The sequence below is a fragment of the Sinohyriopsis cumingii genome, unplaced genomic scaffold, assembly GCF_028554795.1.
Source record: "Sinohyriopsis cumingii isolate HCF-2022 unplaced genomic scaffold, ASM2855479v2 utg000913l, whole genome shotgun sequence".
In the NCBI taxonomy this organism is placed as follows: domain Eukaryota; kingdom Metazoa; phylum Mollusca; class Bivalvia; order Unionida; family Unionidae; genus Sinohyriopsis; species Sinohyriopsis cumingii.
Window position 1 is genome coordinate 2,630,969 of NW_028315943.1, and position 10,595 is coordinate 2,641,563.

Below are 10,595 nucleotides of genomic sequence, written 5' to 3' on the forward strand. Positions count from 1 at the left end.
TGTGTGTGTTAATTTTAGAATTTAAGCAAACTTATCTCCATGTGTTTATTTTAAAACTGATGATGATAACACATAACAGGTTCAATGGATAAAATGTTATTTCTTACTTCTTACAACTGCTCATTATATCTGAATTTACATTCAATGTTTGTTTTAATTAACATATTTGGGATAATGGGCAAATTATTTATTTTGTAGTTTATCATTATATCATTTACCAGTCTTTTATCATTCAAATATGTAAAATATAGTACCATTATACTGACTTCATATTCTATATGATATCCGAGCAATACATATTAAGCAGATAAGTGCAAATAAAAATGTTCAGAATGTAAAATTTACTCCAAGCTCAAAGAAGATCAGCAAAAGATAATATCCAACAAATTACCAAACAAAAAGCGAAGTTAACGCAGTTACCTTTATTATGATGTATCCAACACCAACGGTACTGTACAGCTACGTCTTCTGAGTTTTACCGTCATCTTGTCTTTCAAACCAGAATTAATTTCTTGAGCTCTTACAAAATGAAGAAACTTTTAAATACTATAATTTAAGCAGCTTCTTTACATGTCATCAGATAAATTATGGCACAGTGTTATGTCTGTCAGCAAAACGCAACTTCACATTTGGACGGCGCGCTGTGTGGGCATCGCCGACACAGCAACTGACATGAATTCTCTATTAGCAGACAATGATTCGGAATAAATCCTTCGCAAATCTAACATTCTCGATTTTTCATAGTTCCACTTTTCATTGTTGCATCTGTTTGATTGTACAATTGCTAATGATGTTCAATGAATCAACTTCAATTCATCTGCTGTCTGAAATCCCGGTTCAGTTGGTATTTTCTTCCGCGCATGATGCCGTGTAAATAAAAGATACGGTCGACATTCAAAGTGGTTTAGGTTAATTTATTATTTTTCTTTATTAAGGTCATTTGCAGAAAGTGTTTCGCTAGGGTGAGAAAAAAAAATATAACAAAAAGAAAACTTTCTTTTCCAACGCTAATACTGTATATATTTCAATTTGTGATTGATGCTATAAATTAAAAAAAATGATAATAAAGCATTTTAGCCCGTGGCTTCGGCACGGCACTCGTTTTTGTGGGTTTTTTAAAATGTTGTTAGTATTGTTTTGGGGTTGTTTTTTGTGTGTGTACCACACTAAAAAACATACCAGGTATTAGGCCTAACGTAGGAAAAGAAATTATCCTCTATTTATTACTATTCTTACTGTCAAATGACGCAAAAGTGATCAAATTGCTATTAAGATTTTGTTTTGTATAACACTTACCGCTCGTTTTCCTCGAGATAAAGCAGCTACTTCAAAATGATTATAAAATCTGTGACAGATGAAAAACGTGGTTTAAATAATTCGTAATCGCCTGCCTTAAAATACTGTAGGAATTTGCTAATGTATTTCATGGCCCTCGTTTGAATAGATACCAACGATCATGTATATCGACCAAAATTTGTATATTCCTGCCCACAGTCATGTATTTTGTATTAAACCGTATATTACACGAGCGCTCTGTGGCAAACTCGGGGGGGGGGGGGTCTCTATTATACCCAGAGGCGTAGCTATGATATTTTGCGCCCGGGGACGAACTATAAAATTGGCGCCCCAGCCCCCTCCCCGTTTAATCACATTTTTGAATATTACCCTTGTTTACTTATTATAATGTAACGTTGTAAGCCTCATTTTGGCGCCCCTGTACCTTGGCGCCCGGGGACATATGTACTCCCCCCCCCCCCTCCAGCTACGCCTCTGATTATACCTGCTGTATCAGTTGAGAAATATATTGAACAGATCAGGCCCCAATACTCTCGCTCTGAAAAACATTAAAATAATTATATGCAGAATATCGGTAGGTCTCCCTCTTGCCGAAAATGTCAGCACCATATATATTTTGCAAGTAATGTAATGGGTATAATAACACACACACACACACACACACACACACACTTTTTTGGGAGTGGGGTGGGGGCAACGGACAGATGCCCCCATTTCCAAAAAAAAATAAAAAGTATTTTATATTTGTGTATTTCCCCCTCAGATGTGTTCTACGTTTTATTAAAACAAATTTTTATATAAAAAATTTAGTTTTTAGAATTTTTGATGGGGTATTTATGTTTCCATAGTGTTATCTAAAGGGTTGTTCGTCCGAGTCTGGTTTCCCTCACCTTGCTCGAAGTTCCTTCCCTTGAAATGTTTTGTAACCTTTGCTATATGTCGCCTAGGTCTCAGTGATTGCTATATGTAATGGTGTTATATTGTGTGTATGCTATATTTTCTTTATGTTTGAGACAGCAAGTATAGATCAAATATCTTTCCCAGTTGTATTTCTTCCTTTATGATGTTATATTGTATCTTTTAATTTGTTTTATGGTTTTCTAATTTTGACGATGGAATGGTGTACTATTTAGATTTTGTTTAAAAAAAATAATTTCCTATTTTATTATTCGAGTGATAATATGTGTCGTTCCTCATAATAGTCTTTAAAGATGTTGATAGGTAGGTTACGCTCGATCCAAGGTTCACGCTTCTTTATTCTCTATGTGTTTTTCCTGGGTCGCGTTAGGCCTCCTTTATTTAGTTTATCTGATTATGCTTTATTGAAAGATCCAAACGTATTTATGAGACCACATTATTATATAGTGGTCAACCGTGCAGTGCGGGAGAAGTTAGTAGGGTTTTAAACTAAGTGTTATACAGTATGTATTTGTGTCTTTGTTTTGTCTGTTTATGTTCTACATTGGGTGTTTTCAAAGACTCATGATGGGCCTGTGCACTTCACTGAGCCCTGTGACTTAGCCCCATGATGTCATCGCCATTTACTTCCCCCTTATATTTTCCCTGTATGCCTTCCTATATATGTCTTTAGAATTTTCTTTCAGAGAAAGAAGAAAAAAAATTAAATTACAAAATTCTTTTATTTTTTCTTTCTTCCTTTCTTCCCTTTTCTCTTTTAAAAAAAAAAGTTATATGGGTTTCTTTGAAATATTTGAAATAGAATTTGAAATTTTCTTTGAAATATGGCTGTTGTGGGGTGCGAGGAGGGGGTATGGGTATGGCATCAGCTCGCAATTGCGCTACGCGACCCTTCGGTCTGTAATACCTATTCCTCCCTCCCCCTCTCTCCCCCAATTCCAACATCAATTGCGTTATATCAACCTGACGGTAAGTATCTATTCGTCGTAAGACGTACTGAGTTCTTGTTGTGGTTAATATTCTTATTTTTACCACGTATCTTATTTAAAAATCTTTATCACCTGTCCACAGGATATCATCGTAGTTACTATATAGTCTATACATTTTAGAACGATTTTGTTTTCGTAGTCTAAATCTATGAATAAAATGTTATTTTTGTTATACTTATATTTTTTGCAAATTTTCATTATTAACTTTATCCTATTATGTTTAGTTTTATCACATTGGACAATCGTATGTAGTTTGGTGAAGTTCGCTGTTTTACATAAAGGGCATTTCGGCATTATCCTCAGCATACGATGTTTGATTGTTTCTTCGCCTGTTAGCCAGGTGTTGTGCAGGTATTTAAAAATTATACTTTGTGTTTTGACAGATCTTATTTTCCCCAATTTTTCCAATTTTTTGTCCAATTTACCCCCTCAGTTGTCCTGCTCTACTCTACATTTTATATTTTTGGTTACCTCCTCCCTAATCCAAGCGTGACTTTTACTTATTAAATTTTGCATAAATCTGTTTTGTCTCTATATTTTAAAATTAGTTCTCACATGTTTGCGTGGCACTTCGATTTTTTTATATTAATTTGTTATTTTTGTATATCTCTGGTCGGTTTCTCAAGGTGAAGCCGAACCAGTAGATGTACGGTGCTTCTCACGCTGTAGCCGGGTCTGAGTGCATTTTTTTTTTTAATCTATTGATTATGTTAGTTAATTATAGTAGTAGAGGGCTCGGCAACCCCAAGCCCCCTCTACTTTTGGCCCTATATAATGTCTCTTTTTTTACATGATGCATTTTATGATTCCATATATAATCTATTATTTCGTTGTCTGTTTTGTTTAAAATTGTATTATCCATATCTATGGATTTAATTATGTAGTTAATATTTGAGTATAAATAAGTCTTGGCCACTTGGGCCCGCTCCATGATAGGTAATGGCGCCATGGCCAGATTTTCACATTTTCTCTTATTTTATTGATAATATGTTCATAATTTTCTACAGCTTCTTTTTTTATTACCAAAGTAAACCCCTAGAGCCTTTACAGTGTCTCTCAGTAAGTGTGTGTGTGTGGGGGGGAGGCGATAATCCAGGGTGGTTGCCCCTCCAGTTAACTATTTTTAAGATTTCGTGCTTGTTGTGGTTTATTTTGGAACCCGACGCTTATAGCATTTCCCCTCTCTTATAAAGATGTTGCAATCATATGCACGTTAGAGCATTTTTTAATTCTTTTTTAGGTTTGGTATTTGTATGCCTTGTATAATCAGGGGCGGATTAAGGCTCACTGGTGCCCTAAGCACTGACAAATCTTGGTGCCCCCCTCTTTTCCACGTACACCTGAGAAGATAACCCTAGGGTGTACCATGATCAAGAAACAGAACATCATGATCAATTTGCACTAGTTGTATCAGTTTTTTTTACAAATCTTCATTCTTTTTTCTTTCTTTCTTTTCACCCTTTTCTCAACTTTGTGGTGCCCCCTTTGGCCCTGGTGTCCTATGCACGTGCTTAGTCTGCTTAATGGTTAATACGCCCCTGCTTGTATATCTGGGTTGTTTCTTATCGTGTGACGTAGGATTTATATTGCCATTACGTATTCTAGCATTGATAGTGGACATCCTTGTATCACTGATCGTTGTATTTCAAATTCTTTCGTGCATTTCCCGTTTAATTATCCCAGTGTGTAGGATTTTGGTCCATTTTGGAAATTGGGTCCGAAACCAAATTTTTTAAAAACATTCTTTATACAGTTTTGTTCAAATCAGTCGAAAGCTTTCTCCTGGTCGAAGAGTACCATAGCACTCATCATACCAGTTTCATTTATGTAGTTAATTATAGTTTTAATGTTTAAAATATTGTTTTGTATATCCCTCCCCCACAAGTTTGATTTACATTAATTATCTTGTTTATCCTACCCTTTACTGTATTTGTTAAAATCCTACTTAAAATCTTATAGTCCGTGTTTAAAAGTGATATAGGCCTCCAGTTTTTAATCTCGTCTCTATTCCCTTTCCCTTTGTATATAATTGTGATAACTCCCTCCCTCATAGATTTAGTCATTTTATTTTTACTTAAAACTATATTATTATACAAAGCGTTTAAGATCGGCGTCAGTTCACCGTGGAACTTTTGGTAGAATTCCACGATGAGTCCATCTTTCCCTGGTGACTTTTGTGAGTGTTGATATACTTTTTGTGATTTCTTCATCTGAGATGACATCATCACATTGGTCTCTATGTACTGCTGATGTCATCTCACAGTCGACATTTTTTAAGTAGCTGTCGATTGTGCTGAAGTATATGTTCTGTGTGGTGTGTGGTGTATAGTTCTTTATAATATTTGGAAATATTATTTAGGATATCTTCTTTTACAGTATGGGTTACATTGTTTATTTTGATATTGTTTAAAATTGTATCACCCCCTTTTCTAAATTCTTCTCGCTTATATACGTTTTTTGCCTCGTTGTAGATCTCTGTAAATTTTCCCGCCCTTATTATTCTCCCCTGATTTTCGTCTTCTTCAACGATTTTAATTTTGTCTGTCAATCGTTTTTTTCTTTCTTTCTCCATCGTCGTTTGTTGTTTTGCTTAGTTCTAATTTAAGTTCGTGTTTGTCTTTTTTTTCTGGGGTTTTTCCGCCCTCTATTTGAGTACTGAATATTTATTCCTTTTATTTTGTTTTTTAAAACATCCCAATCAATTATTATATTAATATTTTCTTCATTTTTGACGGTTTCAATTTCTTTTTTTAATTATTATTTCGACATATTCTTTGTCATTTAAAATCTTATTATTTAGTTTCCATAGTCCTGGCCCACATTTTTCTATTTTTTTCATTTTTAGGTCAATAGTGAGCATGAAATGGTCTGATAGCTTTTGGTTGGTTATTGCAGTATTAATATATATTAATGGATCATAAAAATTTCCGTAAAATTTATCAATCCTGCTAGACTGGTTTAATTTATAGTTACCCAGTTGAAATCTCCCCCTATGATTAGATTTTCCATCGAATATTGTTGTAGGTAGGTATATAAGTTTTCTTTAAAATTAGTTTCTTATTTCTATTAGCTGGCATGTACACATTTATAATATGCCAATTAAACATTTTAACACGTAGCAACCGTCCCTTAAAAAATTCCCCCCTCCTCAAACCTTTCCCAGCTTTTTAAAAATATTATTGTTGCAACCAACTCTAATATCATTATTTGCAAAATTGTTGCATATCTTTATTGCGTTAAGTTTGTCTTCTACTAAAATTTTGAACTCTGGTTTAATTCTATAGAGTGTTTCTTGTATCATTATTACATCAAAGTTTGTTTCTTTGGCTACTTTGTCTGCTTTCGCTTTGTCTATCCCATTGCTGTTGATAGTAGCGATCCGGAAATTTGTTTCTTCCATTTTTGCTTTACTCCCAGGTGCCGCATCACTTTTATATAGAATTTAATTGTATATATTTCAGTTAAAGTTATTATATTCCATTTTTTTTTGTACACACACACCAGCACGCTCGACAAAGAGCGCTTGAGTAATATACAGTTTGATACATCCTACATGGTAGTGGGCAGGAATACATATATAGGTCGTTATCCTTCTCGACCGAAGTAGTAACATTGTTCCAATGCTAACACTCGACGTCCTCGATTTGTGCTTCATCGTATTTGCAGTCTATACACTTAAAGTTACAACGGAAAAGTGTACATGAACATATTTATACCATAGACAGAGCCTTGAAGTACTACTTTTTTCGGTCTAAAACTGTCCAAAAAAAAGAAGAAAAAAAACCAGCATGTAATAGTTCATTTCGATACAGTTGCACAGAGCATTTGACGTTCATTTTGATGTCAATATATATTGATATCGATTAAGTGCGATTTGTTTTCAAAGCTGCTTTATTGCTGGTAGTGCTTCTGTTTTCAAGTTCGATATATAATATACCCATGGAGCAGTAGTAATACAGAAATCAGAACAACAACCATCATCATCATCATCGGGAGTATTATTATCGTATATGTTGGTCACATCGATGATCATTAATAAAAAGCGGTTGAAATATGAACAATATTCCATCTCTTCAAATAGCAAATAACCAAGCAAAGTGTGTGTGTGTGTGTGTGTGTGTGTGTGTGTGTAATTTTTAACGTAGCTTTAAAAAAAAATGCAATCATATCGCTACCATGTCTGCATTGTGACAGTTTATAATGATGTCTAGCAATGTGGCATCATGCCACAAACATACAGCATTTTGTCCCACCCAATCACATTATCCTCACACCAATATCTTAATGATGGGCGCCAAAAGAGGCAGCTGCTAGTACCATTTTTATGTCTTTAGTATGATTCGGCAGGGGTTTGAATCCGCGACCTCTCGCATCCAAGGCGGACGCTCTGTACAGACACTGCACCACCTGAGCGATCGCTTAGCAAAGAATGTACGATACTGTTTCCTGTTGTTCATAACAACTCGACCTGGAGACCTACCTGACGGAAAATGAAAGCGCATTATAACGTTATAATATACGAATCCGGAATTTTTTTGATTATTATAATTTTCAAGAAAGTTAGTGCCTTTTAGCATTTGACAAAGTGTGCTTGCAGTTGCATACTAAGGGGAGGGGGAGTTTACAACATACTTCGATGCTGACTACTGATTTGAAGCATAAAATTAAAACTAAACAACAGCATAACATGTTTATATATCTTATTAAATACGTCTTCATTTGTCTTTCCGTGCGCCAAAATGCCTTCCTACACGAACATGTTCCATATAGGTAAATAAGTTGTACCAATCGTAAACAACCACCGATTTCGACATATATGATATCAATTTATAGGTTTCTCATCAGTTTAAATCGATCTGTGCAAAAAAAAAAAAAAAAAAAAAAAATAATTAAAAAAATGTGTGAAAATGAATAATAAAAAAGTTGCTATTTGTGACTCATTGTCGCTTGCGACTTTACCGATCTTCGTATCCTTGATGCTTCCATCCTTCCCGTTTAGGGATGGTAGCACCTACTTGGATGCTAATACTATAGATTTGAAGCATATAATTAAAGCTGTACAACAGTAAATAATATGTTTATGTATCTTCTTATTAAGTACGTCTTCATAATGTATGTTCGTGCACCCAATGCCTTCCTCTACGAACGGTTTCGATATACACGAATAAGTCATACCAATAGTAAATAAACACCGATTTTGACAAATTTCATATTAATATATAGGTTTCTCATCTGTCTAACTCGATCTGTGCCAACAGACATGTGTGAACATGCAGAATACAAAAAAGTGTACTTTTTACTGAATATTGGGTTCAACTTTACTGATCTTCATATCCTTGCTACGTTCATATACCGTTCCCGTTCTGCGATGGTAGCACATACTTCCATGCTAATACTATAGATCTGAAGCATAGAATTAAAGCTGTACATAATTATAAAATATGTGTATGTATCTTATTAAGCACGTCTTTATCTGTCTTTCCGTGTGCCTACATCTGACCTATACGAAAGTTTTCCATATGGGCGAATAAGTCATACCAATCGCAAAGAACGATTTTGACACGTTTGATATCAGTTGATAAATTTTTATCAGTCTAAATAGATCTGTGCCAATATAAATGGGTGAAAATGCAAAATAGAAAAGTTGGTATTTTTCACTCAGTATCGCTTGCAACGTTACCGATCATCGTATCCTTGCTACGTCCATCTGCCATTCCCGTTTTGCGATCGTATCACATTTTTTCGATGCTAATTCTATAAACCTGACACATATAATAAAAGCTGTTCAACGGTAAATAATGTGTATGCGTCTTATGAAGTACGTCTTCATTTGTACGTCCTTGCGTTTAGTGCCTTCCTAACCGAATATTTTCCATATAGGCGAATAAGTCATACCAATCGCAAACAACCAACGATGTTGACAAGTTTGATATCAATTGATACGTTTCTCATGATTCTAAGTCGATCTCTGCCAATAGACATGTGTGAAAATGCAAAATAAAAAAGATTGTTCTTTTTACTGAATATCGGGTGCGACATTACCGATCTTCATATCCTTGGTACGTGAAACTACCATTGCCGTTTTGCGATTGTACCACATATTTCGATGCTAATACTATAAATTTGAAGAATATAATTAAAGCTGTACAACAGTAAATAATATGTGTGTGTATCTTATTAAGTACGTCTTCATTTGTCTGTCTTTTCTCCTAATGTCTTCTTTACGATCGTTTAACAAACAGGTGAATAAGTCATTACAATAGTAATAAACACCGATTTAGCAAAATTTGATATCAATTGTTAGGTTTCTCGTCAGTCTAAATCGATCTGTGCCAACAGAAATGTGTGAAAATGAAAATAAAATAGTTTGTATTTTTGACTCGATATCGGTTGCGACTTTAACGATCTTCATATCCTTGATACGTGCCTCTACCATTGCAGTTTGCCACGGTACCACATATTTCAATTTTAATATTATAGATCTCAAACATATAAGGAAAGCTATACAACAATATATAATATGTGTATGCATCTTATAAAGTACATCTTTGTGTGTCTGCATGTCCGCTCAGTGTCTTCCTCAATGAGCGTGTTCCATATAGGCAAATAAGTTATAACATTAGTAATTTTTTAAAAACGCGATTCAGACGAATTTGATATCAATTGATAGGTTTCTCATCAGTCTAAATTGATCTGTGAAATATATAAATGTGTGAAAATGCAAGTAAAAAAGTTGATATTTTTTACTTGGTGTCGCTTGCGATATTACGGATCATCAACGGATCATCATATTCTATATTCTACCTACGTGCCTCTACCCTTGCCGCTTTGAGATGGTACCATATAATTCGATGATAATCATTTGAATGTTTGTGCTCCTAGATCTTTACAACACGAACGTTCATCTTAGAGTCGAATAAGTCATACCAATCGTAAGCACACACAGATTTTGACAAATCTAGTATTATTTGGTAGGTTTCTCATCAGTCTAAATTGATCTATGCCTACAGAAATGTGTGAAAATGCAACCTAGAAAAGTTTATATATTTTACCCAGTATCCTTTGCGACTTTACCATTACCAATCTTCATATCCTTGTTACGTGCCTCTAGTATTGCTGTTTTGCGATGGTATCACATACCTCGATGCTGATACTAGTGATATGAAGCATATACTTAAGCAATAAAACAGTAAAAATTATGTGTATGTATCTTATTAAGTACATCTTCATTTTTCTGTCGGTGCGCCTATATCCTTGCAACATGATCGTTTTCTATAAGGCTAAATATGTCATGTTAATCGTAAAAAAAGCTACAAAGATTTGGACCTATTTGATATCCAGTTATTGGTTTCTCATTAGTCTAAAACGACCCGTGTCAATATAAATGTATGA

The 10,595-nt window shown here is 34.5% G+C and overlaps 1 protein-coding gene across 2 annotated transcripts in view; it reads right to left on the reverse strand.

Annotated features, from left to right (window-relative positions):
- Positions 1 to 1,302, reverse strand: part of LOC149773041 (uncharacterized) — a 31,080-nt gene extending 29,778 nt beyond the window's left edge. For both annotated transcript variants that reach the window (XM_089946856.1, XM_089946855.1), the window contains exon 1: positions 421 to 1,302. The gene's annotated coding sequence lies outside the window, so the exon portion shown is untranslated. The remainder of the gene's footprint in view (positions 1 to 420) is intronic.
- Positions 1,303 to 10,595: the final 9,293 nt, after the last annotated feature.